Source organism: Oryctolagus cuniculus, chromosome 2 (assembly GCF_051225735.1).
Source record: "Oryctolagus cuniculus isolate XC-2025 breed Fujian yellow rabbit chromosome 2, ASM5122573v1, whole genome shotgun sequence".
Lineage (NCBI taxonomy): Eukaryota > Metazoa > Chordata > Mammalia > Lagomorpha > Leporidae > Oryctolagus > Oryctolagus cuniculus.
The window spans coordinates 45309165-45329516 of NC_142868.1; the positions used below are offsets into that span (position 1 = coordinate 45309165).

The 20352-nt window shown below is 40.4% G+C and overlaps 1 protein-coding gene across 39 annotated transcripts in view; it reads right to left on the minus strand.

Moving 5' to 3' along the window:
• Window positions 1–20352, minus strand: part of HMBOX1 (homeobox containing 1) — a 224176-nt gene that overhangs the window by 154706 nt on the left and 49118 nt on the right. The gene's annotated exons all lie outside the window — the stretch shown is intronic.

The following is a 20352-nucleotide window of genomic DNA, read 5'->3' on the forward strand; positions in this document are numbered from 1 at the left end:
ATAAAAATAATAAGGAAATTCATTATGTGTTAATATGAAACAGACTCCAAGAGAAAAAGAACAAGGAAGAACATAGGGTATATGTTATGTCACTTGTGAAGCAGTAGGGTAGGGAAGAATATTTAAATAAGAATATAGATTTTTTTTTTACTCATGCATAAAATATTTCTGGAAAGGTACAGAAGAAACTGGTAATACTAATTCTCTCAGGAACGGGAACTTGATAAATGAGAAATGGAAATGATAAAGCAATTTTCTCCTGTACACATTTTTGTACCTTTTGAATTTGTAGCAAGTAATGGAAACCTATTCAAAAATTATTTTTTAAAAAGGTAACAAGTTGTTTGAGCAATCCCAAGTATGACTAAGAATTCAACAACTGTCAGAACTAGTGCAGCAATGACTCCTTTGCTTCCCATGTGTGGTAGGTTGTTTTGTAATTCAAGGATGTTGGGAGATTTTAGTAGGAATATAGGGGAGTAGAAGAGTAAGCAGATAAACAGCAAGATGAAATAAGGACAATGGAAGAAATAGCATGGTGTCTTTTTTCATTTAGCTCTTTGAACTGCTTGTGAGACCAGAAGGAGTAAAAGGGTAGATCTAAAAGATAAGAAACCTTTTCTACAGAGACTGAAACTGTGAACACAAATTCCACCACTTTGGTACTTAGGGACAAAATGTGGCAGGGAGAGATGAAAAAAGGTAGCTCTTTAATTCAGTTCTGTACCTCCTGGGCACCTTGAAGACTGGCAGCTCTGATGCACTACGGATAGCATTCCCAGCTCTGTTACTACCCCTCACAGAGGACCTATAGTACTGGAGCCCATAAGGCACACTGTTGTGGCCAATGGGAAAATGGACTTTCCAAGGAGGCTGCAAGAAAGAATATTAACTTGTTTCTGAATACATGTTTCTCTTCCAGGACTCCCAGAAATATCTAACAGGTCTCTGAAGGGGCTGTAAGCAGGAGAGAACTTTATATTCCATCTCTGTCTACCGATGATGAAGCCTAGAAACAATTATGCTACAAAAAGATAAAAATACTATAAAGAGAGTGAAAGAACAGAAAACAATACTCCAGCAAAACAGCCACAAGGAAACTCCTGCTGGATTTTTTTAAAACTCAAGCTACTGCTCACTGAACAAGAAGTGCAAGAGAAAAAAACCATGAGGATGGCTGGAAAGAGGTTACTCAAGGCTCTGCTGGGAACCAACACACTTAGTTATGCAGCACCTACTTTCCAAAGTGAAATCTTTCAACTGCTTTAAAATGTTTCTTTTCTAAGCCATTGAAAGCAATGAGATCATGTTTTTGATTAAGTGCCAGGGCTTTTTTTCCCTCAGCAACCCAGATAGTTGAAGTTAAATGAAGAAAAACTGGAAGAATGAAACAGGGTGAAGGTAAGAAGAATCGGGAAGAGAAAGGAGAGAGGAAGAAAACATAAATGCATTTTAACAAGCTAACAGTAAATTATGGAATAGCCAAATAGTTATTTTGTTTTCTAAATTGGGGATATTTTGCCTTACTCAAAAACAAAATATGGCAACAAGGTATTTATTTCAATTCAATCTATTTAACTGATGTCTTCCTATTTAACTTTATCCATAGTTAGAGTATTACACACAAACCCTTTATGCCCCACAGCACAAAAGTAACAGCTGTAAACACACAAATAAGCCATCTGAAAAAGATGCAGTTTGCAGTAAAACCCTAAGTCTTGTTGGACCATAAAAAATGAACGAATATGAAGGAAGCCTTAGGTAATGTGGGTTCATATGTTTTTCATTAGAGGGAATCAATAATATTCAATATCCTAAACAATGGATAATAAGAGATGTGACTTCTAAAATTAGCAAGAAGGTAAATACACAAGAAATAGAGATTAAACATCTCCAAATACAACTTTTGTGGCTCAGAAAAAATAACCATAACATTGTCCAAGTATTATTATACTTCAAATCCATCACAGTGCCTTCCATCTATTGTAGGAATAAATTGCAACTGTATATTTGGATAACATCTTTATACTTTTCTTTCTCTCTCTCTCTCTTTTTTTTTTTTTTTTTTTTTTTGACAGGCAGAGTAGACAGAGAGAGAGAGAGAGAGAGAAAGGTCTTTCTTTTCTGTTGGTTCACCCCTCAATGGCTGCTCCGGCCAGCGCACCGCGCTGATCCGAAACCAGAAACTAGGTGCTTCCTCCTGGTCTCCCATGGGGTGCAGGGCCCAAGGACCTGGGCCATCCTCCACTGCCCTCCCGGGCCACAGCAGAGAGCTGGACTGGAAGAGGAGCAACCTGGATAGAATCCGGCGCCCCGACTGGGACTAGAACCCGGTGTGCTGGTGCCGCAGGCGGAGGATTAGCCTATTGAGCCGTGGTGCTGGCCACATCTTTATACTTTTCAAAGCACCTTTACATTTCTCAGTTGATGTTCACAATGTCCTTTGAGGTAGGTAGAACAGGTTTCATTGAGTTTTGCAGATATCAAAACAGAAGAGATAAATCACAAGTCAACAAACAATGGCAAGGGAGAGCCACCAGAAATGTATACCTGGTTTTCATGACAAATGTGGTAATGCTATATTAGCTAATGGGGCCACTTTCAATATTGTTTTATGTACAAATACAAAAGCACAAATTGAAATAGAATGAAATTTGTCCCCTGTTGGCACAGTCCCCAGAAAGGAATGAAGAAATCACTAATCATCTCAGCTAGTCCAATAATAAATGGTTTTAGAATCAACTCATGATTGGATTTTTAAAAGTGTATATATACATGATGGAATATTACTTAGCCGTAAAAAAGAATAAAATTCTGACATTCAAAACAAAATGGATAGAACTGGAGAGCATCATGCTGAGTAAAATAAGTCAGACCCAGAACGACAAATATCACATATTTTCTTTTATTTGTGGAAGTTAACAAATAGAGTACAAAAATTATGTGGGGCCATACTATTTGGTATTTTTTAATGATTTATTTGAAAGGCAGAGTACAGCGAGGCAGAGGTAGAGACAGAGAGAGAGAGAATGAGAGAGAGAGAGAGACAGAAAGAGAGAGAGGTTTTCCATCCACTGGTTCACTCCCCAAATGGCCACAACAGTTAGAGCTGCGCTGATCTGAAGCCAGGAGCCAGGAGCTTCTTCTGGGTCTGCCACATGGGTGCAGGGGCATAAGCACTTGGGCCATCTTTTACAAATTTTCCAGGCCACAGCAGAGAGCTGGGTCAGAAGTGGAGCAGCTGGGACTCAAACCAGTGCACATGTGGGATGCTGGCACTGCAGACTGGGACTTTAACCTGCAGTGCCACAGTGCCGGCCTCTCTATTTGGTATTTAACTATAAAGTTGCTTCATTGAATCATACCATGTAAATGACAATATGGTCTTCTTTCCCCACATTATGATCACTGTCATGAATCCCTTTGAAATTAATGTTTTCAAGAAAAAAGAGTATATATGTGTATGTATATAATGTCTACATTTGAAGTAAATGTGAAAGTGTTAAAAAATTGTAAAACAAAACAAAACCCACATAACTCATAATTGATAACAAGTAAGAACAGTGAGTACCCTTTAAAAACATGCCATTACTGGAAAAATACAGTACACTTGAAACCTTCACAGACATGCATACACAGAGATGTTTGTGGATCATTATTCATCAACCTCCTCAGTATGTATTAAACAATGACTGTATTCCAGGAACTCTTCAGCATATGACTTTACTACATATGAAGAACACAGTTTCTATCCCTATGAAGCTTTCAGTTTAGGAAGAATATTTGTTTACTTTACTTGATACATAGTATTTGTACATGTTTATGGGGTACAATGTGGGAGAAGTATTAAATATCACACATATAAATTCAAAGCTGCACTTGTACTGAATGCCATGAGAACATGTCATATGGAAGAACTGGCCTTGTTAGAGAGGCTAGGAAAGGATTCTGACTAAGCTCAGATCTGAAGGGTAGGCACATTATAGACAAAAGAAAGAAAGGAAGTACCACATCCCAGGTGAAGGGAGCATCATGTGTAAAAGACTTATTCTGGGAAGGGCTAGGTAAAATGACAGATTAAAGAGCTTTATGACTAACACAACTGACTGGATTCAGAGCATCCAAAGGTGAGGTCAGGGCTGGTGTTTTCTTAACAAGCTCTCTATGTAATATTAGATACCTTAAGGTTTGAGTGACCTCATTAGTATTCTAATGACTATTTTTTTTAAAGATTTTATTTATTTATTTTAAAGGCAGAGTTAGAGAGAAAGGAAAGACAGAGTTATCTTTCATCCACTGGTTCACTTCCCAAACAACCACAACAGTCAGAGAAGGGCCAGGCCAAAGCCAGGAGCCAGGAGCTTCTTCCAGGTCTCTTACATGGGTGCAGGGGCCCCAAGACTGGGCCATCTTCCACTGCTTTCTCAAGCCTATTAGCATGGAGCTGGATAGGAAGTGGAGCAGCCAGGACTCCAGCACCCATATGAGATGCTGGCACTGCAGATGGTGGCTTAACCCCTGCACCACAGCACTTGCCTAATAATTAGATTCCTAGTATCTACATACTTCATCTGGGAATTGAGGTGGACTAAAAACATTATAAGGGGCTGGTGCTGTGGCAAAGTGGGTTAAAGCCCCAGTCTGCAGTACTGGCATCCCATATGGGCACTGGTTCAAGTCCCAGCTCCTCAACTTTCAATCCAGCTCTCTGCTGTGGCCTGGAAAAGCAGTAGAAGGTGGCCCAAGTCCTTGGGCCCCTGTACCCACATAGGAGAACTGGAAGAAGGTCCTGGCTCCATGGCTTCAAGTTGGCCCAGTTCTGACCACTGTGGCCATTTGAGGAGTGAACCAGTGGATGGAAGACCTCTATCTCTCTGCCTCTGCCTCTCTATAACTCTGCCTTTCAAATAAATAAATAAATCTTTAAAAAAATGCAAAAACAGAGAACTACTTTATCCATCCCATGTTGATAAATTACAAGCATTCAGGGGCACTTTGAAAAGTCATATGATTTATTCATTAATTTTTCATTTTTATTTGAGAGAAAGAGAGAAATATCTTCCAGCTATTGGTTCACTCTGAAAATACCCATAATAGCCTGAAGCTGGGAGTCCAAAACTTAATCCATGTCTTCCACGTGGGTGGTAATGACACAAGTACTCGTGCCATAATGTGCTACAACCCTAGTGTGAATTAGCAGGAATGCTGAACTGGAAACAGAGACGCAACTCAAACCCAGGCAATATAACATGGTATGCAGCACCCCAAGTTAAATCTTTTTCTTCTTTTTAAGATTTATATTATTTATTTGAAAGAATGAGAGAGAGAGAGAGAGAGAGAGAACACTACAGAGAGATCTTCTATCCACTGGTTCTCTCCCCAAATGCCCCTGACAGTCATGGTTGGGCCAGGAGCCAGGAACTCCATCCAGGTCTCCTATGTGGGTGGCAAGGATCTGAATACATGCGGCTTCTTCCACTGCTTTCCCAGGCATATATAAAGGGAGCTGGATCAGAAGCAGAGCAGCCAAGAGGTGAACTGGCACTGCAATATGAGATGCTGACGTTACAAGTGGTGGCTTACCTCGTTGTGCCATAACACCAGCCCCACAAAAATACTGTCCTGAATAGAAGAACTCATTTAGGTGGTGATATTTGCCCTATGTGTTTAGAGGAAGGCTGAATTTCCATAAAGAGGCTACTCCAAAGAAAGAGATGAATCAGTTTGAAAGATATCCTTGCTGCTTCATGGGAATGTGAATATTTCATTTTACTACAGTCCTTCCTAAGTGGTATTTAGGTCTTGTAGATTACAGAGATTTGCTTAATATTATATTCACAACAAATTCTATTTGGCAGCAACCATAGGGCCAATTTTAAAGATAAAGAAAGGCATTTGAGGGAGGATGACTTGTTCATGATCACATTTCAATACTGCTCTCTGGTTTTAACATAGATTCCTCCTACCCATTATGATATAGAACAGATATCAAAGTTTGTTATCTGAAATATAAGGAAGTGAGGAGGTCTGGAATACTAGATATGTGGATAATTTGAGTTATCCTGGCTCTAAATGAAAGTAATTGGCAAGAAGTCCTCTCAGACATTGAGAAAGAGACAATGACAGAGCTGGAAATCTGATGAGATATCCTTGACGACTTCCAATAACTGAGATAATAAAAAGAGTAATGGGGGAGCCAGCACTGTGGCACAGCAGGTTAAAGCCCAGCCTGCCACACCAGCATCCCATATGGGAACTGGTTCGAGTCCTGGCTGTTCTACTTCCTATCCAGCTCTCTACTAATGTGTCTGGGAAAGCAGAGGAGGATGATCCAAGTCCTTGGGCCGCTGTACCAACATGGGAGACCTGGAAGAAGCTCCTGGCTCCTGGCCTTGGATCGGCTCAATGCCGGCTGTTGCAGCCATTTGGGGAGAAATCTCTCTCTCTTTTTCTGTCTCTACTTTCTTTCTAAGTCTTTCAAAAAAATAAGATAAATCTTTAAAAAAAAAAAAAACAATTGTGGCTAAAGCAGAAAAAACATTAAAAAAAAAACATGTAGAGCAATATACTGAGGGGTAAAAATGAAAAGGAAAGGGAACACACACTGCATCTTGAAACAGCACATGCTAATTTTTAAAGTGGTTTTTCAGTTTTCTCTCAGAAGCTGCCTCCAGGAAAACTCGGATGATCATGCTTTCTAAATCTATGCTGTGCTACGCCATTAAGAATATCTATTCTTCTATTCCTTTTCTATACATTTTTTTTTTTTTTGACAGGCAGAGTGGACAGTGAGAGAGAGAGACAGAGAGAGAAAGGTCTTCCTTTGCCGTTGGATCACCCTCCAATGGCCGCCGCTGCAGCCGGCGCACCGCGCTGATCCGATGGCAGGAGCCAGGAGCCAGGTGCTTTTCCTGGTCTCCCATGGGGTGCAGGGCCCAAGCACCTGGGCCATCCTCCACTGCACTCCCTGGCCACAGCAGAGAGCTGGCCTGGAAGAGGGGCAACTGGGACAGAATCCGGCACCCCAACCGGGACTAGAACCCGGTGTGCCAGCGCCGCAAGGTGGAGGATTAGCCTAGTGAGCCACGGCGCCGGCTCTTCTATTCCTTTTCTAATACAGGGGACTCTAAATGATGCTTTAAATAACAGTCTTCTTTTTAAAATAAAAAATAAGCATCTACTTTGTGCAAAATATCAAAGATAAAAGACTACATCTCCAGTTTCAAGGAAATTTTGGCACTATGACTATGTCATACAATTGTACCCAAGAAATGCTGTTGGGAGGTAGATGTTTGCTGCACTAGTTAACTCTATGCTTAGGATGCCAACATTCCATATTAGAGTGCCTGGTTTGAGTCTGAGTCTGAGTGTGGGTTATGCCACTTCTGATATAGCTTCCTGCTAATGTCCACCAGGGAGGAGAAGGGGAGAGCAGTCGATGATGGCTCAAGTACTTGCATTCCTACCATCCACATGGTAGATCTGGATTAAGTTCTGGGCTCCTGGCTTTGGCATAGCCCAGACCTGGCTGTAGTGGGCATTTAGGAAGTGAATCAGAAGACAGAAGATCTCTCTCCTTCCTTCCTTCCTTCCTTCCTTCCTTTTTTTTTTTTTTTTTTTTGTAAAGATTTATTTATTTATTTGAAAGTCAGAGTTATACAGAGAGAGAAAGAGAGGCAGAGAGAGAGAGAGAGGTCTTCCATCTGCTGGTTCACTTCCCAACTGACCACAAAGGCCAGAGCTGTGCTGATCCAAATTCAGGGGCCAACAGCTTCTTCCAGGGTTCACGGTTGCAGGGGCACAAGGATTTGGGCCATCTTCTACTGCTTTCCTAGGCCATAGCAGAGGGCTGAATCAGAAGTGGAGCAGCCAGGACTCAAAATGGCACCCATACAAGATGCTGACACTACAGGCAGTGGCTTCACCCGCTACACCACATTGTAGGCTGCGTGTGTCTCTCTCTCTCTTTTTTTTTTTTTTTTGACAGGCAGAGTGGACAGTGAGAGAGAGAGACAGAGAGAAAAGTCTTCCTTTGCCGTTGGTTCACCCTCCAATGGCCGCCGCGGCTGGCGCGCTGCGGCCGGCGCACCGCGCTGATCCGATGGCAGGAGCCAGGAGCCAGGTGCTTTTCCTGGTCTCCCATGGGGTGCAGGGCCCAAGCACCTGGGCCATCCTCCACTGCACTCCCTGGCCACAGCAGAGAGCTGGCCTGGAAGAGGGGCAACCGGGACAGAATCCGGTGCCCCAACCGGGACTAGAACCCGGTGTGCCGGCGCCGCAAGGCGGAGGATTAGCCTAGTGAGCCGCGGCGCTGGCCGTGTGTCTCTTTTTTATCTCTCTCTCTCTCACTCTGTCTCAAATAAAATAAAAATAAACATAAATAAATAAATAATAAAACCTGTTGGGCTATACTCAAATTTCATGAATAGAACGATTTTTTATCTACACAAGAACTTCAAAACTACCAGTAAGAGAATTCCCTGTTATGTAGAGCTAATGAAAGAAACTGAGTGCCTCCAACTCAAGAATCTATCTGACCTACAGCAACTACTCTAGGAGGTAGTAATATTGTATACATTTTAAGAATTTTTCTTAAAGGTAGGCAAGAACAGAGGTTAAAAATAATGACTACCTGCCAATGAGAAAAAAAGAATTTCAATGAAGAAGGATAACAAACAATAATAACTTACTACCACAACTTAAAGGATTGAGGGTATCTTATTCTGTGAACGGCACTTCAAACACTTCAAAAATTCATGGACGGATCAGCATTGTGGCCCAGATGATGAAGCCACCGCTTGCAACACTGGCATCTCATATAAATGTCAGTTTGAGTCCCAATTATTCCACTCCCAATCCAGGTCCAGCTACTGAGCCTGGGCAGGCAATGAAAAATGGCCCAAGTACTTGGGCCCTGTCATCATTCATGTCAAAGACTTGGATGGAGTTCCTGGCTCCTGGTCAGGCCTGTCCCAGCTCTGGTTATTGTGATCATTTGGGGAATAAACCAGCAGATGGAAGATATTCTCTCTCTCTCTCTCTCTCTCTCTGTCACAATGCCTTTCAATAAATAAAATCATTTAAGAACTTCATGAAAAATGAAATTGAAAGAGGTTTATTTTGATGCAACATGTGTTAATTATAATTTTTCATAATATGCATTTCCACGAATTTTTTGAAGAGTCCTTTTACAGAATTGCTGATATTCATATCAAAAACTCCAGAACCATTTTATAAATCTTTTTTTTTTTAAAGATTTATTTGAAATAGTTATAAGAGGCAGAGGCAGAGAGAAAGAGAGAGCGAGAGAGAGAGGAGTCTTCCATTCGCTGGTTCACACTCCAAATGACTGCAACGGCTGGAGCTGAGCCAATCTGAATCTTAGAGCCAGGAGTTTCTTCTGGGTCTCCCACGTGGGTACAGGGGCCCAAAGACTTGGACTATCTTCTATGGCTTTCCCAGGCCATTAAGCAGAGAGCTGGATTGGAAGTGGAGCAGGTGGGACTCAAACTGGCGCTCATATGGGATGCTGGCACTGCAGGCAAAGCTTTACCTGCCATATCACAGAGCCAGCCCCTTATAAATTTTTTCTATCCCAACTGTATATCTGACTACCAATCTTACATCATTCCTCTTGTCTGGTTAACTGAAAAATGTGGTATACCAGCATCTTAAAAAAAAAAAATACAAAGGTAAGATGACAGGCTAGTTTTTCTCTTAATTTTTTTTGTAAATTATTTACCTTAAAAATTTATTTACTTGGAAGGCACAGATAGACATAACATAGATCTTCCATCTTCTGGTAAATTCCCCCAAAACCTGCAATAGCCAGGGCTTGGCCAGGCTGAAACCAAAACCAGGAGACCCCAAAAATTAATGAGGATCTCCCATGGTGGTAGGGACCAGACTACTGGAACCATCACTTGCTGCCTCTGTGGCTGTGTATTAGTAGGAAACCTTTATCAGAATTGGAGCTGGAACTTAAACTCTTAAACTCAGGCACTCTGTGGATACAGTCATTCCAAGCAGCATGTAAACTGGTAGACGAAATACTCATTCCTAATTTGCTTTTGATCTTTTTGATATTGCTGTCTCATATTCCATCTACCTAAAATGAACAATATTATACTTAAATTGTATTAAATAAATTTTTATATTATCTGTTTTCATATTGAAGTATTCACAGATTAATCTTTTCCATTTTTCTTTCTTACAAAACCCTTACTTTGGTTTTCTAAAAGTGGCACTGGTTAGTATTTTTTGACCTTTCAGCTCAATGGTCCTTGACAGAAAAAAAGATTTTTAATCTCTGTAATATATAAAGTTTTCAACAAAGTTACCAAAAACATACACTGGAGAAGGACAGTTTCTTCATAAAATGGTGTTAGGAAAACTAGACAGCCACATGCTTAAGATTTAAGCTTCACACAAATCTCTCACCCTGTGAAAAAAATTAACTCAAAATGGGTCAAATAAAGTCAACTCAAAATGGGTCAAGGACATAAATTTTAAGACCTCAAATGAAACTTAGGGGAAACACTTTAAGTGTCGCTCCCCCTCTTCATGGAGGAACGACACTAAACCCTGCCTAGGCTTCATATCCGAGTCACGGCACCATTATGTCATTCCCCGTCTTCGTGGAGGAACGACACAGGACCCTGCGCTGTTCTTTTGTCTGCTCGGCCCTCCCCGGGTTTGCTGCTGGTTCTTCCCGGGTTGGCTACTGTCCCTTCCACCTCCGTGGAAGGGCGGTTCCCCCTAGCCACTTTCCCCACTTCCGCGGGGGAGCGGCATACCACCGGCCGGCTCTCTCTCGGGGGCTGCACAGGTGTTCCCTCAGATGTTCCCCTTAGATGTTCCTGGTGCATGTTGTCTCTCTCCTCCTTTATAGTCCTCTTCCGCCAATCCCAACTCAGCTGCCCACACGCCAAGTACGCTGCTCTCCTCCAATCAGGAGCAGGATCAGCTCCTGGAGGTCATCACTCAAGTTGGCAAGAGGCAGCTGCGTAGAAGCTGTTTTCTCCTCTCCCAGCGCCATATTGTGGGAGAGCAGATGCATAGAATAAGTCTTAATTCCAGTAACTCAGTCCAGTCCGAGTTGCTCCCCACATTTAAGAAGAAAACATAGGGGAAACATTTTAAGACACAGTACAGGCAATGTTTGTGGGGTTTTTTTTTTTTTGTAAGACCCCAAAAGCACAGGAAACAAAATCAAAACTAGACAACCAGGATTATATAAAACTATGAAGATTCTGCACAGCAAAGGACACAATCAACAAAATGAAGAAACAACTGACAGAATGGGAGAAAAAATTTACAAACTATTCATCTGATAAAGGATTAATATCCAGAATATGTAAATAACTCAGAACACTCAACAAAAAATGATAAACAATCCAGTAAAGAAATGTACAAAGGATGCGAATAATCATTTCTCTAGAATACATAAATATGAATGGCCAACAAATTATGAAAAAAATGCTGAATATCCCTAGTCAATCAAAACCAAAATAAGGTATCCTCTCATTCCAGTTAGTTTGGTTATTATCAAAAAGGCAATAATACTGGCAAGGATGTGGAGAAAGAGAACTCTTACACATTTGTTGACAGGAATATATGTTAATATAGCCATTATTGAGCATTCTCAATATGGAGGTTCCTCAAAAAACTAAAACTAGCTTTACCATATGACTCAGATATCCTGCTTCTGGGTATATACCCAAAGGCAACATCAGCTTATAAAAAAAATACTTGTATTCCCATGTTCACTGCAGCACTACTAAAAATAATGAAGAAACACAATCAACCTAGGTGTCCCAATGATGAATGAACATTTAAAGAAAACATGGTACATATACACAATGAGATGTTATTCAGCCACACAACAGAAGGAAATCCTCTTATTTTCAGTGAAATGTACAGAACCTACCAGAGTTTATTATATTAACTGAAATAAGTCAGGCACAAAAAGAAAAGTATCACATGTTCTTTCTCATATATGGAAGTAAAAAAACAAAACAAAACAAACAAACAAACAAAAACAACAAAAAAAACCAGTTGATCCAGCTGGTGTTGAGGCATAGAAGTCAAGCTAACACCAGCATCCCATATGGGTACCAGTAGAGACCTAGCTGTTCCACTTCTGATCTGGCTCCCTGCTAGTGCACCTGTGAAAACAGTGGAAGATGGCCCAAGTACTAGGAGACCTAGACAGAGTTTCAGGCTCCTGACTTCATGGCTTGGCCCAGCTCCAGCCATTGTAGTCTTTGTTGAAAGGACTGATGGAAAATCTCTCCTTCTCTGTCTCTCTCACACCCACTCACTGCAACTCTGCCTTTCAAAGAAACAAATCAATCTTAAAAAAAAAAAAATGTTCATCTGAACTTAGAACAGTGATCACTAGAGGTTAGGAAGGGGGGGAGAGGGAGAGGCATACAGAGAGGTTGGATAACAGATACCAAAACATTGTTTGAAAGACTGAAAAGTAATAGGGTCTAGTGTTCAGCAGAACAAGTAGGGATTATATTTGCAATAATGTAATATATATTGTATGAAGAACTTGAAGAAGAGGTGGTAGGATCCAAAGACAAAAGGAGGCTGAAATGATAATTGCATGCTATGATTCATACATGTGTCAAAATATTGCACTGTATCCCATAAAAATCACAAGTATTATGTTAATCAAAAATTACATAAATAAAAATTACAAAATATATAAAGTTTACAATGGATGAATCTCTATCATAATTTAACTCTCAGCTATTAAAAAGATCATTTTCTTTGTGCTAAAGACAAGTGGATTTGTGAAGTTATTGAGTCTGTCTCATTTGACATGAAATCATTCTCTTTTTAACGCAAAGTGCCTAATCTCTTCTTGGGATCCACTTAACTATCATTTCTCACAGAGGATAATTACACATTTTAGAGTACAGCTAAATTTCACTGTAACTACAAAAGTACATGGAGAATGTTTCCAGGCAAAAAGTATACTGTTACTAATTATTATTATTCTAATAGTTTAAATATATAATACATATGTTTATAATGATATAATATTAATTTGTATGGTAATAAATGATATGATTGTTACTTATTTCCATATTCCCATTTTCAATTTTTTACAAAATAAATGCTGGTAAAAAGGACTGGCACAGCATAAAACTATAGTACATACACAAAAGTGTTAGCATTTTTCTCCTTAAGAAAAAATGAAAACCATGCAACTATACCTGCTTTTGATTTCTACAACAATCAGAATGTGAATCAGGAGTTTTACACATTTATTAAAGCATTAAGTATTTTTAGGCTCTCCGTAAGAGATAAAATAATTGGCAAAGTAATGTAGTTGGTTCCTATTGTTTTTCAAAGGCAGAAACTACTAAGGGTCAATCAACTATGAAGAATGATACATTAAATAAAAATAGCATATTTTTATCTATTTATTCATTCAATCTCCACTGCAATCCCAAAGAGTAGACATTAGTATTACAACTGCACAAAAAGAAAACCCAGGCTCAGAGAGCACTAAGTAATTTAGCAAACAGTATCTTGACAAGTGTGAAAGTTCAGATTACATGAGGGGTAAGCCTAGCACTTTTTTTTCTATACTTTTGTGGAGTGATAGATTGTAAACTAAAATTACACATCACACTAATCTCAAGATACAAGTCCATGGGGCTGGCGCTCTGGCGCAGTGGGTTAACACCCTGACCTGAAGCACCGGCATCCCATATGGGTGCCAGTTCGAGACCCAGCTGCTCCACTTCTGGTACAGCTCTCTGCTATGGCCTGGGAGAGCAGTGGAGGATGGTCGAAGTCCTTGGGCCCCTGCACCCACATGAGAGACCTGGAGGAAGCTCCTGTTTCCTGGCTTCGGATCAGCACAGCTCTGGCTGCAGCCAATCGGGGAGTGAACCATCGGATGGAAGACCTCTCTCTCTCTGCCTCTTCTCTCTCTGCGTAACTCTTTCAAATAAATGAATAAATCTTTCAAAAAAAAAAGATACATGTCCATTTTTAATGTGACCATGTTACTTTTTAATCTTGTCTTTACACTGTGGCAAAAAATGACCTAAATGTAAGATCTCAGTGAGTGAGATCCCAGTGGAAAGAACAGGCCAACAAAGAAGGAGGTACCTTTCTCTGAAGGCAGGAGAGAACTTCCACTTTGATTATGGCCTTGTCTAAATAAGATTGGAGTTAGCAGACTCAAAAGGCTTCCATAGCCTTAGCAGCTCAAGACAAGAGCCTTGGGTGATTAATGACGTCATAAATAAGAGTGTCAATTGTTAAATCAACAACAGGAGTCGCCATGCACTTACCCCCCATGTAGGATCTCTGTCCTTCATGTGTTGTACTATGCTAATTAACAGTAAAACTAATATTCTAACAGTAGTTTATATTTTGTGTGTCTGTGTGGGTGTAATCTGTTGAAATCTTTACTTCGTATAAACTAAGTTGATCTTCTGTATATAAAGATAATTAAAAATGAATCTTAAAGAATGGGATGGGAGAGGGAGCAGGAGTTGGGATGGTTTGTGGGTGGGAGGGTGGTTATGGGAGGAAAAACCCGCTATAATCCAAAAGTTGTACTTTAGAAATTTATATTTATTAAATAAAAGTTTTCTAAAAAAAATCATGTCTTTAGAACATACGTTTTTAAGTTGATGAAATGGAATTTACCAGTACTCTTCTTTTTAAAGATTTATTTTATTTCTTTATTTGAAAGATAGAGTTACAGAGAGAGGTAGAGACAGAGAGAGAGGCCCTCCAACCGCTGGTTCACTCCCTAGATGGCCACAATGGCCAGAACTGTGCTGATCAGAGGCCAGGAGCTTCTTCTGGGTCTCTGATGTGAGCGCAGGGGACCAAGGAGTTGTGCCATCTTCTACTGATTTCCCAGGCCATAGCAGAAAGCTGGATCAGAAGAGGAGCAGCTGGGACGAGAACTGGTACCCATATGGGATGCTAGTACTTCAGGCCAGGGCTTTAATCCACTGTGCCACAGTGTTGGCCTCCAGTATTCTCTTATTGTTCAGGCTTTTTGATTCCTCTCTAAGAAACTTGGCCTTGGTTAAAGCTTCTGCCTGTGGCTCCAGCATCCCATATGGGTACCAGTTCAAGTTCCGACTGCTCTACTTCCAATCCAGCTCCCTTCTAACATGCTTAGGAAAGTAGCAGAGGACAGCCCAAGTAGTTGGGCCCCTGTACCCACGTGGGAGACCCGGAAGACATTGTCAGTGTCTGCTTATCCCTGTGCCATTTAGAAAACAGAATTTGCAACTCATTCTCAATGCATTTTTTTTATTTGACAGGTAGAGTTATAGACAGTGAGAGAGACAGACAGAGAGAAAGGTCTTCCTGCCGTTGGTTCACTCCCCAAATATCTGCTACGGCCGGCGCTGTGCCAATCCGAAGCCAGACCCAGGTGCTTCTTCCTGGTCTCCCATGCGGGTGCAGGGGCCCAAGCACTTTGGCCATCCTCCACTGCCCTCCCAGGCCACAGCAGAGAGCTGGACTGCAAGAGGAGCAGCCGGGACTAGAACCAGCGCCTGTATGGGATGATGGCGCCGCAGGCGGAGGATTAACCAAGTGAGCCACGGTGCCCAGAATTAATTTTTAAAACAGTAACTCAAGGCATGTCATGCCCCTACTTAAAATCCTGCAGTTGGGGCCAGTGCTGTGGCAAAGCAGTTAAGCTGCTACTGTGAAACCATCATCAAGTATCAGAGTGCCAGTTTGAGTATGGATTGCTCTGTTTCTGATCCAGTTCCTTACTAAAGCACCTGGGAAAGCAGCAAAAGGCAGCCCAAGGACATGGGTCCCTGCAAAAAACGTGGGAGATTCAGTTAGAGGTCCAAGCTTCTGGCTTTGGTATGGCCTAGCCCTGGTCATTCTGGCCATTTAGGGAGTGAACCAGCAGATGGAAAACCTCTTTCTTTGTCTCCCTCTCTCTGTAACTCTCTCAAATAAATATATCTTTAAAAAAAAATTCTGCAGTCATTTCCCATTTTACATAAAATAAAATTTAAATTTCATATCAAGATCTCTAGTGCCTTACAGATTTGGCCTCTACTCTTCACTCATCATGCCTTCTTTTTGATACTTCAAGCTCATGTTTATTTTAGTAACTTCTGCCTAAAATATTCTTTCCACAGCTGGTTACTTCTTATTATTCAGGTGCTAATTCAAATATCACCTCAAGGAGACCTTTCTTGACTATCCAATTAAAAAAATACTATCATGGGGCAGGCTTTGTGGCATAGCAGGTAGAACCACTGCCTGCGATGCCAGTTTACCCTTATAGGTGCCGGTTTGAGACCCAGCTGCTCCACTTCTGATCTAGCTCCCTGGTAATCTGCCTGGGAAAGCAGTGGAAGATGGCCCAAGTCCTTGGGTCCCTGCACTCTTTCAGGAGTGCTTTTCTGGAAAAAGCTCCTGACTCCTGGCTTCAGCCTGGCAAAGCCCTGGCCATTGCAGCCATTTGGGGAGTGAACCAGAGGATGATAGATATCTCTCTCTCTCTCCTCCTCTGTGTAAATTTTTTCTTTCTTTTTTTTTTTTTAATACAAGACTTATTTATTTATTTATCTGAAAGGCAGAGTTAGAAAAAGAGAGAGATACTGTAATCCATAAGCTGTACTTTGGAAATTTATGTTCATTAAATACTATAAAAAAAAAAGAAAGAAAAAAAAAAGAAAAAGAGAGAGGAACTCAACTTGGGTTTCCTATTTGGGTGGCAGGGACCCAAATATTTGGGCAACCACCCGCTGCCCTCAGGGTGCTTATTTGCAGAAATGGATTGGAAACAGAGCCAGGACTCAAGTCAGGTACCATGACATAGGATGTGGGTATCCCAAGTGTCATCTTAACTCTTGCACCAAAGGCATGCCAATTACTTGTCTCTCTGTCCTCCCAGCAGTATCAAAGCAGAGATTATCAGGATAGTTCACCATTATATCCCTAGGACCTTACACAATGCCTGGCACATAGCAGGAACCACAGGCACTCATTCCCCGCCCCCCACCCCCACCAAAGAAATCTTTTATTTAATGAGCACAAATTTCATAAGTACAACTTTAGGAATATAGTGATTTTTTCCCCACCATACTCGTCCTCCCACCCTCACTCCCACCCCACGTCCTCCTGCAGTTCCCATTCCCATTCTCCATTAAGGAAAAAGAAAAAAAAAAAAAAAAAAAAACTGTTTCTAGACAGTCGAGACAAGCACTATTCAAGTCATTGCTTCACAAAGTGTCAATTTCACTTCTACAGATGACCTTTTAGGTGATCTATTAATTATCACAGATCAGGGAGAACATATGATATTTGTCTGTTTGGAACTAGCTTATTTCACTAAGTATGATGTTTTCCAGATTGACTTATTTTGTTGCGAATGACTGGATTTCATTTATTTTTAACAATGTGTAGTATTTCATGGTGTGCATATCCCATAATTTCTTTATCCAGTCTTCAGTTGACTGGCATTTAGGTTGATTTCATGTCTTAGCTATTGTGAATTGAGCCGCAATTAACATGGGGGTGCAAATAACTCGTTTTTTTTTTTTTTTAAAGATTTATTTTATTTATTGGAAAGACAGAGTTAGAGAGAGAGGTAGAGACAGAGAGGTCTTCCACTAGCTGGTTCACTCCCCAGATGGCTACAACGGCCGGAGCTATGCTGATCCAAAGCCAGGAGCCAGGACCTTCTTCTGGGTCGCCCACTTGGGTGCTGGGGCCCAAGGACTTGGGCCATCCTCCTCTGCTTTCCCAGGCCATAGCAGAGAGCTGGGTGGGAAGAGGAGCAGCCAGGACTAGAATCGGTGCACATATGGGATCCAGGCACTTCAGACCAGGGCTTTAACCCGCTGAATCACAACTACAGCCCCGAGATAACTCTTTTAATGCAGATTTCATTTCCCTTGGGTAAATTCCCAGGAGTGGGATGGCTGGGTCATATGGTAGGTCTATATTCAAATTTCTGAAGTATTTCCAAACTGATTTCCATAGTGGTTTAGCAGTTTACATTCCAACCAAGGGTAGATTATGTTACCTTTCCCCCCATCCTGGCCAGCATTTGTTGTTTGTTGATTTCTGTATGAAAGCCTTTCTAACTAGGATGAGGTGGAACCTCATTGTAGTTTTGATTTGCATTTCCCTGATGGCTAGCTATCCTGAATATTTTTTCATGTGTCTGTTGGCATTTTGGATTTCCTCTTTTCAAAAATGTCTGCTTAAGTCCTTTGCCCATTTCTTCACTGGATTGTCTGTTTTGTTGTTGTGGAGTTTCTTGATCTCTTTGTAGATTCTGGTTATTAATTCTTTATCAGTTGCATAGCTTGCAAATAAATTCTCCCATTCTGTCCGTTGGCTCTTCACTTTTCTGTTTCTTTTACATTACAGAAGCTTCTCAATTTGATGTAATCCCATTTGTTAATTTTGGCTTTGATTGCCTGTGCCTCTGGGGTCTATTCCAAGAACTCTTTGCCTGTGCCAATGTATTGCAGGATTTTCCGAATGTTCTGTAATAATTTGATGCTATCCAGTTGTGGATTTAGATCTTTAATCCATGTTGAGTGGATTTTTGTGTAAAGTGTAAGGTAGGGGTCTGGCATACTTTTGCGCATGGATATCCAGTTTTCCCAGCACCCTTTGTGGAAGAGACACCTTGCTCCAGGGATTGGTTTTAGTTCCTTGGTCAAATATAAGTTGGTTATAGATATTTGGATTGATTTCTAGATTTTCTGTTCTAGTCCATTGGTCTACCCATCTCTTTTTGTACCAGTACCAGGTTGTTTTGACTATAACTGCTTGTAGTATGTCTTGAAAACTGGTATCGTGATGCCTCCGGCTTTGTTTTGTTGTTAAAGATTGCTTTAGCTATTTGAGGTCTCCTGTGTTTCCATATGAATTTCAGCATCATTTTTTTTAGATCTGAGAATATCTTTGGTATTTTATTGGTATCGCATTGAATTTGTAAATTTCCTTTGGAAGAATGGACATTTTGATGATATTGATTCTTCCAATCCATGAACAAGGAAGATTTTTCATTTTTTTGTATTTTCTTCTATTTCTTTCTCTAATGTTTTATAATTCTCATTGTAGATATTTTGACATCCTTGGCTAAATTTATTCCAAGGTATTTAATTTTTTTTATAGCTACTGTGAAAGGGATTCATCTTAGAAGTTCTTTTTCAGCCACCTGGCATTGTCTGGGTTTACAGTATGGAGTTATATTTTATAACTCTTCTATGAGTTTCAATAGTCTCTTGGTGGACTCTTCTGGAACCCCATATATAGAATCATGTCATCTGCAAATACAGATAGTTTGACTTTCTCTTTCCCAATCTGAATCCATTTGATTTCTTGTTCTTGCCTAATGGCTCTGGATAAAACTTCCAAGATTATACTGAATAGCAATGGCAAGAGTGGGCATGCTTGTCAAGTTCTGGATCTCACTGGGAATGCTTCCAACTTTTCCCATTCAATAGGAAGCTGGCCATGGGTTCGTTATAACTTGCCTTTATTGTGTTGAGGAATGTTCCTTCCAAAACCAATTTTTTTAGAGTTTTCATCATGAAAGGGTATTGTATTTTATCAAAAGCTTTCTCTGCATCTACTGAGATAATTATATGACTTTTGTTCTTCAGTTTGTTAGTATGATGTATCACATTGATTGATTTGTGAATGCTGAACCATCTATGCATACAAGGGATAAATCCCACTTGGTCTGGGTGAATGATCTTTCTGATAATGTTGGATTCAATTGGCCAGAATTTCTTGAGGATTTTTGCATCTATGTTCATCAGGGAAATTGGTTTGTAGTTCTCTTTCTATGTTCCATCTTTTCTGGGTTTAGGAACTAAGGTGATGTTAACTTCATAGAAAGAATTTGGGAGGATTCCCTCCATTTCAATTGTTTTGAATAACTTAAGAAGAAGTGGAGTTAGCTCTTCTTTAAATTGGTAGTAGAACTGCAGTAAAGCCATCTGGTCCTGGGCTTTTCTTTATAGGGAGGGTCTTTATTACTGATTCAATTTCTGTCTTGATAATGGGTCTATTAAAGTTTTCCATGTCTTCATGGCTCAATTTAGGTAGATTCCTGGACACATACAACCTATCAGTTTCTTCTAGGTTTCCCAGTTTGCTGGCTACAGCTCTTTGTAGTAATTCTGATGATTCTTTTTATATATGTGGTGATTATTGTTACATTTCCTTTTTCATCTGTAATTTTATTGATCTGAGCCTTCTCTCTATTTTTGTTAATTGAACCAATGGTGTGTAAATTTTATATTTTTCAAAAACCCAGCTGTTGTTTTTTGCTGCTCTTTTGTATTTTCTTAAATTTTTTTT